A 9,878-nucleotide genomic window follows, 5' to 3' on the forward strand; every position below is an offset into this window, starting at 1 on the left:
ATCGGGCCTACGGAGGAGTGCTGAAGATTTCCCTGTGAGGGAGCTGCTGGTGAAGATCATGAGTCCTGCTTGATCAATGCGATGAGCTTCAGTCTTCCTGGTGTTTCTTAAATGATGCCTCTTTCAGTGGGTCAACAGAACTTCTGGCACAGGACAGCTGTGATGAAAGAAAAGGAAGAAGTTTCTCCAAACCTCTGGACCCAGGAAACCCAGCTTGGTCCTGATGGTCTCCCTCACTAGTTTCTCTCCAGGGTGAATGTAGCTGTTGATATAATATGGACTCTGTTATTAAATGAAAAGAACAAATTAGACTGCACTACTGAAACGTTCTGCTGATGTTTTTAAAGTCTCCATGTTACCAGACTATTAGAGTAGCAGGTGTGTAGCATCGCTAACTAGCTAGCAACAAGCCTCCAACACAGTGCGTATGCTAGCGGCTAATCTAGGAAACGAATGAACAAGAGAGTGATTTTAGAACTATAAGATGATAAGCTGTGTGTCTTTTTTTATAACAGTGACATGGTTGTATTTACCTTAATTAAACGAGTCGTCAGTCGCGGTAAATCAGCAAAAAACTCGAGCCGCTGGGCTACGTAAAAAGTGTAGAGGGGCGTGTTTGCGATCATGTCCAGCGGGTGTGTGGGCGGGAGCGTTACACAGTCGCTCCACCTCAAGTCACTACTGCGCAGACTCTGGCTCCAAAAATGCAAGATGGCAGCCTCCACAAGCGGGATATTTTGGCTTCATTTTTGCACAATGGGAGGAGGTGGTGTCGCGTCGTCCATCTTTTCTACAGTCAATGGTCTAAACAGAGCGCGTTGTGTGTGACATCTTCTTTTGCGCATGCGGGCCGTTTTGAGCGTTCACACTAGAGCGCGTTTGCTGTCGCATTTTATTTGTAGTGTGAACAAGCAGACAAAAAAATCGGATTTGATCAAAAAATCGGAATTGAGCATTAAGACCTGCAGTGTGAACGTAGCCTAAGTCCCAGATATTGTATTATGGCCAGAGTGGTTACACTGACTGTCTACAAACAACCAGTGATCTGTTATTCAGTGCTGCTGGTATTGTTGTCTGTATTTCATTTATTTCAGGGGTAGCATATGCTGTTGGAATATTAAACCATTCTGTTTTTGCCAGACTTTCCAGACCTTTGGTGTCACAGATCTCCAGAAATAAACTTCACTTGTTACCAGTGGCAAGACAAGCTGCAGGAATGGAGACTCCATGGTCCCCCTACAACCCGTATCAGAGCTTACTGCCAACTTCATGGCTTTAAATACATCATCTCCTCGTATAGGTAAGGCAACTTCTACAAGCGAGTCCGTTTCACGTTTTGGAGCGCTAAAGCATGAAATGGATGCCCCCTAACTAAACCCTGAGAGTTCCAGGTGAAGTCATTTAGATTTAAGCTTTAGGGCAAATCCACTTTCCTTAATGGTTCATGGCTGGACTGGACATTTCCCACCATCTTCCCAGCGGCACACTTTTAACAGCTCATGAAGAGACACAGTGCTCTTTTGGTCCTTAGAGACATTTATTTCTTCATCTTCCACATCGCTCACATTTTCAGTCTCATCAGTGCTTTTAAAGTCATTCATCTCAAACTCTCATCATGCTCATATTTGAGCTCTCTTCCATTAAGTTGCCTCTCTTGGACTCTCCATCCATTTCACCATTCAAAGAAGACGTTCTGTTGATGCAGGGATGAAATCTTAAGCTAGCTTGAAATAAAAGTGATAATTAAGGTCATGAATGAAGTGTGCACAGTCTGTCATAGTGTCTTTGTTGCTGTACTGTTTAACAGTCACTGCCACTCCCAGCTGATGTTCTGTCTGCCTTACTCATGGAGTTCCTGCTGCTCCTCAGTCCTATGTTCCCCCTTGTCATGCTGCTGTTGTCTATGAGGAGCACCTTGAGAAAACTGTTGTTGTGATATTAAAATCAAACTGAGTTGAATGCTCATCTGTCCTATGAAAACAGAAAAACAAACAAAGACATCTATTCTGACCTTACTCCACTATCTACCTATTCCTGTTGAACAACAACAATTAGTGTTGGAATATTCAGCATTAAAAAGCCTTGGAGCTGAGTTTTATGCAGAATTTGGAGGTGCTTTTTAAATATACAAGCAGTGTCAGAAGCTGTGAAAAATACTGGAGGATGTCTAACAAAAGAATACACATAAGGAGTCACAGTGAGTGGCTTCTTTTCTTATGTGTATAAATGGAAATCTGTTCTGACAGCTTAGCTGCTGCTTTCCTTCCTCATGGACTCAATCTGAACATTTAATAATAATAATAATAATAATAATAATAATAATAAAGAAGTTTAATGAACAATTGTGGTTGTTCTTATTATGATTTTAGTCGATAATAATCATGCAAAGTACTATACGACCTTAATTTTCCAGCTTATATTAATTCCATAGTGTTTATAGCAGGGTCTCCAACCCCAGATCTCCAGAGCTCATCGTTTCAACACACCTGAATCAAATGAATAGCTCGTTATCGGGGCTTTGCCAGACTTGATGACACGCTGAAGAGGTGATCAGCTGTGTTGCAGTAGGGATGCTAAGGTTGCAGGATAGTAGCTCACGAGTGTTGCAGTGGGAGACTCCTGGTTTAAAGTAGTTCAAGATTACAAAAACATTTTAAAGTATTTATGATGAGTATAGATGACAAAAATTACTTCATACCAAAGATATCAAACCAGTCTGTTTTACTTGTACAGCTGTTGTTCTGTGAGTAAAGCACTGGGTTTGAATTGATTGATGTTTGGAACAGATGCTATGCATTTTAGCAACCTTATAGACATTGAAACTGTTCACTTGACTACCTTGTCTTAGTGAATGAGCTAATTCATACTACAAATAAGGCAAAATAAAGACATGTGAGTGCCTAATGAAGGAGACTAATATGCTGATTCTCTTTTTCTCTGTGTGGAAATGCTGAAAAGTAAGAAGCCTAGTGATGTTTGTGGCGTGATGGGCATGTAGTACTCTATGATTTTGTAAACTGATGCTTTGGAAAAGAAATCTCTCTCCAGGATAAGCAGGGTTTAAATCGCACATATATAAAATAGTGCTGATCAGATCTTGTGAACATGTTGGCCTTACTGGTTGTACTTGTCTCTGCTGTGGTTGCACCCTCAGCCCCTTACATCGCACAGCTGCTTCTGTGCTAGATGGCTGTGAGAGATGGTCTGTACCTCAGACCTTACAGCAGGAAAAATCAAATGCAAAGGACTTCAGCTTGTTGACCCTGCAAACAACCCATGCACCCGACTCAAACAGCTTTTCCTTTACATAGTTATCTTTTATAAACCCTACCATTGCGGTTAACTGGCGAATTTTTCATTTTCAGTGCCGCTAGCCAGCTACAAATACCCACTTGGCTCTCAGTTTATTTTATTAATTTAATTTGGGTGGTTATAGCTCAAGAGGTGGAGCAGGGCCTTACTTATTGGAAGGTTGGTGGTTTGAGCCCCGACTCGGCCAGTCTGTGTGCCAAATATCCTCGAGGCAAGATATTAACCCCAAGTTTCTAGGAAACACGAATGTTAGCTAGAAAGCTGTTAAGCCTAAGGGGAAAATGTGTGTTTGTGAAGGAAGCATGTTGTCTGAAAGTGGTTTTGTAGGATCTTACAATATAAAGTTTCTCGATGTAACTGTTGGTGTGATTTGGTGCTGTTGAATAAAACTGAATGAAGTCTAAGGAGCTTGGAAAGAAAAGCGTCTGGACTTCTTTAAGTTGCTTGAAGACGTTTCACCTCTCATCCGAGAAGCTTCTTCAGTTCTAAGGTCAAATGGTGGAGAGTCCCAGATTTAAACCCCATGGGAGTGTCCCCGCAAAAGAGGGACAAAAGGACCCCCTGATGATCCTCTACCTAATCACATGGCTCATGTCACATGGCTTCACAGACAAAACTGAATGAAGCGAATCTTAAGACACAGGCGGGGAAATGTGCTGGCTTTCCTTGGCTTTTAACTCTAGTTCATTTCTAAGAAATGATAAAGAAACAATAAGTCCTGACGCAGAGTGCCCTGATAACGGTCTCAGTTACTGTTTTGTTGTTCAGGTGCTGTGTAGTTCTGACTGTGCTTCGTTGCTGTTGGCTTCATCCCCTTCATTTCTGTTCCTTTTGTTCTTCTATTCTTCTGCCTTCTTCTCCTGTGTTTGCAAACCTGGCCTTCACCCTGGTCCACCCACTCTGATAATAATGTGAATAATAAAATAAAAGATGATATAAAACAGAAAGATTAACAAGTGGAGCCTACAGTGCTCCTCCTGAGGAAGCCATCCCCGTAGAGACTGCGTCTGCTAAATGAAGTATAAAAACTCAAAGAAAGGACAATCATAACACCCTCAACCTCAAAAAGTAAATCAGCTGAATGTGATCACTTAAACATGAGGTCAGTCTCTTCGAAGTCTCTGTTAGTAAATTATTGAACTGATCAATATCCTGATCTGTGCCTTACAGACACCTGCAGAATATGTTAGTTTATATGAATCAGCAGTAGAAACTGATCATTAATGAGTATTCCCTGAAAAGTCTCTTTTGTCTTAATAATATTTCAGTTCACATAAATGGACTGCAAGGAAAACCAATATCATTATAGTAGTAGTATTTTCTGAAAGTAACTGAGTTTTAAGGAAGTGATTCCTCTGCATTGTCTTCTGGAACTGTGCTACAGTGGTTTGAATCATCTCTCTCATTTGTTTGTGAGCCAAGGTGTGGGTCATTACTACCAGAGGTTTTAGGTGAAACCACTGTCAGACCTTGCCTCACCTATCATGTGACCTGTTGAGATCACCTGACGCAAGGTGGGAGGGACCAAAAGACAGTTATTGCAGGTGGCTTGTCACAAGTGGCCAAAGGCTGAACTGAAACTGAACCCAGTTGCAGAAAACCAGAGCGGAGACAGAGGGAAAGTTTTATCAATGTTTTATTGACTACATTGATATATTGATTAACATTGATTAACTACATAGGGGCTTGGTAGACGTGGCGTGGCAAACAAAGGGGCAGGACTGAGAAGGTAACTGGAGTGGGACTGGTACACATGGTCACACTGGGGAGAGAGGAAAACTAAATTAAAGCTTAGCCAGAGGGGTGTTCCAGAGAAAGTGAGAGTAATGATTCTTTCAGCTTACTTTACAGGAGAGAAATGGATGGGTGGAAGGAGGCGGCGTAGGTCCGGGTGAGTTTGATGATGTGGATTTGGCTGCCCTGAGTTCCTTTGGTTCCAAGGCCGAGGGACGGCAGGAGGACAGGCAGGTAAGGGAAGGAGTGAATCCCAGAAAACAGAGAGATAAATCCAAAAGGACGCGTGGTTCAGATCCATGGAGCGCCTGGAGCACTGAAGCACAAAAGACCCCGACCATGGGCAGGAACTTAGTGGAAATTTCTAGCCACTTGGTTTCTGTCTGCTGAGTTGACGTAAACAGTGAAGCTTCTCCTTTTTGTTCCAGTGACCTCTTACGTCACAGGTACTTGAACAGATACTCAGACTTTGAGCTAATTTTCCAACCTCAGTAATAGCTGCTCCATAGTGCAGTGATTCACACATTTGAAAGGTCACTGGTTCAGTTCCAACTGGAGACACAGATTGCCTTTGGGGTTGGGTCAGGAGCAGGCACTGGGTGTAAAACTTTGCCAAATCAAATGTGAAGCTACCTGCTGACCCCTTTGTAACAAGGGAGCAGCTAAAAGTGGTGATTGTTCAAGATCAGGAGCATTTTTCCGATAATATATTAGATAAGTCAGTCCCAAAGGAAAGATTTATAATTATTTGAGATTACACAGTGCCTACAATTTTCCCCACGATGCACTTGTGAATGTCCAGTCCCAGCACACAGCTCCACTTCCTGTGCATGCCTTAGAAACTCTGAATTCTTGGCTGACTCAGACATACTTATTACATCTGTCTGACTCTGCTAGGTCTGATGTCTGTGAGCTCATCAACGCCTTTCAGTGACATTCTTATTCAAATCAAAGTGTTTGGCCACAATATTGATGAAGGCGATCATAAACCCTTGTGTGGGTAAGCCCAATGCGCATTTCTGCACTGACACTTTTGTTTCGCTGAAATTTGCAATGAGAAAGGTTCATGATTAAAGAGAGAAATCCATTGTGGCGGGGCGGGGCCTGCGTTGCCGTGCAGGGAAGGCGGACGCACCTGCACGGCATCCACAATCATGCCCCGCTGACCTAGTATTGCACTGGGTCCTGTGACTGGGGTCGTTGTTGTTATGTTGAGCTGCAGGTCTGTGTGTGTGTGCAGCTACCAGTGAAATAAAAACGATCAAAATGCCACTGGGTCTGTCATGCATGTTTACATCCATGATCTGTGATCCTGTGTGATGTTTAATTACATGTGTGGCTCCTCCCATTGCAGGGTGTGTAGCTCTGTCTTCTGTATCCATGATTATGGACCCACACAGGTAGCTGCATCATCTGCATCTACAATAACTGGAAGAGAAGACGGTCCTATACATGAGTCTGATGAACTATTGAAAAGCTAATGCGTCAGTGAGCAGAAGTGGAAGCCATACGCACGACACACCCTCATACCTGAAGGAAGGGCGAGGGGGTAATCAGGCAAGAAAGGAGGGAACCAGCAGAGGTGGAGCCCTGAACGCTCTGAAGTTCCCTCTGCACCCCTGACAGCAGAATGCTAACACATGCCCACAAACAGCTCGCCACTTCTATTCACTTGACTCTATTCTGGTGCTCCAGTTTTATTCATGTTTGTTTCTTGTGACAGGTTTGAAAGATTACCTCTGATGGCTAAGTGTTTGACATTTAAGTAAAGAATGTTTGTTTTCTCCAGACTGAACCTGTTTTAGGCAGAAACCGATCCGAGGCCGCATCAACAACCAGTACAAGCAAAGCAAAGTTTGCTGTAATTATTCATGCAATATGGAAGTAAAGATACAGACTTGGAAATGTTTGCTTTAAGCATTAACCTTTACACAGCTAAGTGAAAGAAACAGCATGTGACAGACTCATGCACACGTCCGTCCTGCAGTACAGACCCCGACACTCTGTCCTCCTTTCCACATGCTTTTGTTTGTGACATTTTTTAAACATGTACACTTTAAATCACATTTTTGAATCAAATTTTAATCACAAGAGTCGTCAATAGAAAAACAGCCATCACAGCCTCACTTTCAACATCTGATGGTGACAGAAGTGACATCGACAGCACTAATATATCTACACAACACCTATTAGGCCACTTGATTTGATCTGTTGTTTCTGCAGGACCAAAAAAGAACAAAGACTCTCTTGGGTTTCATCGTCTTTATGAATCTGTGAGGAAAAAATACTTCAGGACACATTGTCCTCAAAGGCAAAGTAAAGTTGGGCAAATATAAAGTGCCAATGATTTTCAATAGGAAAGTAAGGTCATCTGTGTTTAATTTAGACTCCTATAGGAATATGGAAAATCTATGATGCGCATAATCGCTTTCTCTGGTCTGACGTGGTGGGCCCAGCTCTGCCCATTGATCACAGTGGCCCTGCAGACATTAAAGTATCTGATAAAGCAGCAGGAGGACAGAGATTAACTCTGACAGATAAATCTGTTCCTTCATTCGCTGATTCGTTTGGCCAGGTGACGGCTGCATCTGTACAAAGACAGAAGAAGACTAATTATGAGACAATCTGATGAGTTACGTCCACTGACTGTGGCTGACAGGCTATGTTAGGAAACACAAAACTATGAAGGTGTTTTTTCCTCTTTCATATATTCCAGCAGTGAGCCTGAGGTGTCTGTTAAATGAATATATCAGTTTTGTACTTTTGAGTCATAATAAGATAAATGGATGTAGAAGTATTATGATAAAGACGTCTCACATCATCCTTCTCTCCTCCCTGCCCTAAAGACCACACAGACAGCATCCATGACAGCATAGACTTTATGATCTGATGCGATCTATCCATCATTCAGCTGAAACACTGCCAGCTTTTCTCAGCATGCCAACACCCCCTATTGCTCCGCTCGCTTCTATACTTAGATTGATACATTTTGTCTGAAGCTTAAAATATTACATCTGCTTCAGTATTGTGGACTTGGCGTTTACTTGATTATTCAGTACTCAGTGCGATTATCAACTTTGCTGATAACCTGGAAATTGCGCACCTGAAATAAGGCTCATTAAAATGCACCTGCTTTGATCCTTATCAGTCCATTAAATGGCTGTTATCAGCTGTAATCACTCACATAGATATGGCTAGTAGGCATCCTCCTGTCCCTAATACAAGGTCAGCCAATATGTTACCATCCATTCTGGTTAATGATGAAGAGTAATCCAGATTTAAATGTTCTGGCAGGTTTGTCTCTTGTAATCTCCAAAGTTTGTTCAATCTGTAAGATTTAACAGAGTTAACAGAGTTTGCAAATGTTCGGTGCATATTGTGCTTTGACAAAGAGGTTTGTCACAGTAGGTTTAACACACTGCTGCAGAGGCCACAGCACTCTGTGTGTCAAGGCTGTTAATGCAAAATGATGCTGAATTACACCGTTATAAACTAGAAAACTAAAGTTTTTGCTTTTTTTTTTTTTTTGCAAAGCCACATGGTGAGTGACAACAAAAGATGGAGCACTGCTATATTCTTATATATATGTATAAAAGCTGAAGTTATTGCAGTGGTTTGTGCAACAATTACAGAGGCTGCAGGAGCGCAGGCTGTGTGTCTGGAGTGACAGACTCTGGCAATGTGAGAAACAACACAGTGAGCCGGGGAGCACCCAGCCATTAAATGGCTGTGATGGCTCACTGAGCTGCTGCCAAAACAAACCACACAGAAAATGACCAGAATGCATCTGGGGGCGAGGAGATGCTTTCACGAACAGAGTTTTAGGTGGCGGGGGCAACGGGGGCTTGTAACAGTGGAAAAATGAGCCTCAGTGCTGGCCAGAGGCCAGGAAACACAGACGAGGACGGAGAGACAACACCGTGGGGTCGACGGGAGCCGTGGTGTGGAATGTCACATTTACTGTTCCACTCGCGCACATTGGGAAAACCAGGCTCTAAACATTTGTGGCTTCTAGCAGAGACGGGGGAAAGCTTTTTCTCCAACAGCAGATAAAGATGCAACATTTGCGGGTCCATCGCTTTGTGGCTGGCAGCCAGGGGGCATCGATGCAGCTTGTTAGGAGACTGTAGGAGAGTGGCAGCCAAAAATCTGCCTGTGTTTGCCCAGCTAATGTGGAGGAGGTTAGAAGCCAGGGAGGGTTCATTACCACAGCCATCACTGTGGCTCTGTCTGTGCCAACAGAGCTGGAGGACGAGGCGGAGCACACAACAAATGTTCCTGCTGCAACACAGAGAGCTGTACGGAGGATGGATTGCTGGACTCACTATCCCAGTATAATTTCATTCAAGGTAAATGCAAATAAATGCTGTCCACTTATCAAAAGCACTTAGCTAACATGATTCATTGTTTGATGTCAAACCACCAGCACTGTAGCTCAGACAAACCATACTGGTGAAAACAGTAATACATCTGTTTGACACAATGTTTCAAATCTTGTTATAAATCTGTATTTTTAGTTGAAATGAATATGAGTCCTACTTTAAGAGGCATCTTATCAAACAAGGGACATGATGTGCAGTTATTGGGTTCTCCCATTACAGTAAGAAACCAGAAATACTTGATGTGCTTTGTCTGGAAGCTGCTTCTGCAAAATGCCAGGAAGCTGGGACCAGTTTGGCCCGTATCTGAACATTTTTAGAAACGAAAGAAAAGGAAAACTATTTTGCCGACTGCTTAAATTTGTTTTCTTTGTTACACAATCTTAATCAGACCCCATTTTACCTTGAAGACCTCATAGTACTGTCTAACACAGGCCTGTGCTCCACACATGT

General features: G+C 42.7%; 1 long non-coding RNA gene across 1 annotated transcript; it reads right to left on the bottom strand.

Moving 5' to 3' along the window:
- Nucleotides 1-1,518: 1,518 nt before the first annotated feature.
- LOC112847510 (uncharacterized) lies at nucleotides 1,519-2,463 on the bottom strand. The gene is made up of 2 exons (XR_003221079.1): nucleotides 2,401-2,463; nucleotides 1,519-1,924 (listed from the first exon to the last, which is right to left on the bottom strand). It is a non-coding gene; the product is annotated as an uncharacterized LOC112847510 (long non-coding RNA).
- Between the last annotated feature and the right edge of the window lie 7,415 nt (nucleotides 2,464-9,878).

The sequence above is a fragment of the Oreochromis niloticus genome, linkage group LG2 (genome assembly GCF_001858045.2).
Source record: "Oreochromis niloticus isolate F11D_XX linkage group LG2, O_niloticus_UMD_NMBU, whole genome shotgun sequence".
Taxonomy (NCBI): Eukaryota; Metazoa; Chordata; class Actinopteri; order Cichliformes; family Cichlidae; genus Oreochromis; species Oreochromis niloticus.